General features: G+C 52.2%; 1 pseudogene; it reads left to right on the top strand.

The window, feature by feature from the left end:
* Window positions 1–201: 201 nt before the first annotated feature.
* LOC139229511 (U2 spliceosomal RNA) lies at window positions 202–403 on the top strand (annotated as a pseudogene).
* The last annotated feature ends 938 nt before the right edge of the window (window positions 404–1,341 follow it).

Genomic DNA, 1,341 nt, shown 5'->3' with positions numbered 1-1,341 from the left:
CCCCTCCCTATCTCTGTAATCTCCTCTAGCCCTATTGTGTTCCTAACACAGGGAGGTTAAAGTAACAGTGACCTCAGTCTTTATTAAGACACACCAGAGTGAGGAACAGGCCTTAGGGGCCGACTTATATACAGTGCTCCCAAGGGAAGCTGGTGTCCCTTGGGATTTCAGGGGATGCACTCCCTGGTGGCAGAACATGGGAGTGCACTCGGCCTTTTGGCTAAGATCATGCGTGGCTGACCTGGCAGGGGAGTGGCCACCGTGACCCCGGGGTGGTTCTCCCTGGATCAGGAGGGTATATGCTTGCTTTTTTGGAAATAGGAGGTGGGTGGGGTGGCTTGACCCATCCACCTCCATGGCACGAACCTGGTATTGCAGTACTTCCAGGAACGGTGCAGTGGCTCTAGGCCTTTTGGCTAAGAGCATTGGCGCAGAGTGATCCTTGAATAGGCCCAAGGTGACCTCTGGCGTTTGTGATTTGACAAAGAATTGGAACGATTGGCTACGAATTTCAAAAAAAAAAAATGGGAGTGCATGCGTTACAGATACACAACATCACTCCCCGCCAAAGTCAAAGTGAAAACTATTTACAAGGTGAGACGGTCGGGAGCCTTTCTTTCCCTGGTGGACCGCCTCGGTACAAATGTCTGTTCTGATGTGTTGGCTGTGCCCTCGCTGGGCTAGCATGTTGTTGGCCCTGCAGGGCTGCTGGGTGAGCCTGGTCTTGCTGGGCTGTTGGGCGTGATGGGTTTGATTTCCTGGTCTGGCGTGGTGTTGTTAATCCTTTGGGTGTGTGTTGTGGGCTCGAAAAAGGTGGTGTCTGCTGTGGGTTGTTCAGGGCAGTCTGTGAACCGCAGCCTCGTTTGGTCCAGGTGCTTTCTGCAAATTTGTCCATTGTCTAGTTTGACTACAAACATCTTATTCCCTTCTTTAGCTATCACCATGCCCGCGATCCACTTGGGACCATGTCCATAGTTTAGCACATACACAGGGTCATTCAGATCAATTTCCCGTGACACAGTGGCGCGACCATTGTTTACATTTTGTTGCCGCCGCCTGCTCTCTACCTGATCATGCAGGTTGGGGTGAACCAGCGCGAGTCTGGTTTTAAGTGTCCTTTTCATGAGGAGCTCAGCCGGGGGCACCCCAGTGAGCGAGTGGGGTCTCGTGCGGTAGCTGAGCAGTACTCGGGACAGGCGGGTTTGGAGTGAGCCTTCTGTGACTCATTTAAGGCTCTGTTTGATTGTTTGTACTGCCCGCTCTGCCTGTCCATTGGAGGCTGGTTTAAACGGGGCCGAGGTGACATGTTTAATCCCATTGCGGGTCATGGATTCTTTAAAT

Source organism: Pristiophorus japonicus, chromosome 18, assembly GCF_044704955.1.
Source record: "Pristiophorus japonicus isolate sPriJap1 chromosome 18, sPriJap1.hap1, whole genome shotgun sequence".
NCBI classification, from domain to species: domain Eukaryota; kingdom Metazoa; phylum Chordata; class Chondrichthyes; family Pristiophoridae; genus Pristiophorus; species Pristiophorus japonicus.
Note: the sequence above shows the minus strand (reverse complement) of the source record. Positions and strands in the feature narration are given on the sequence as shown.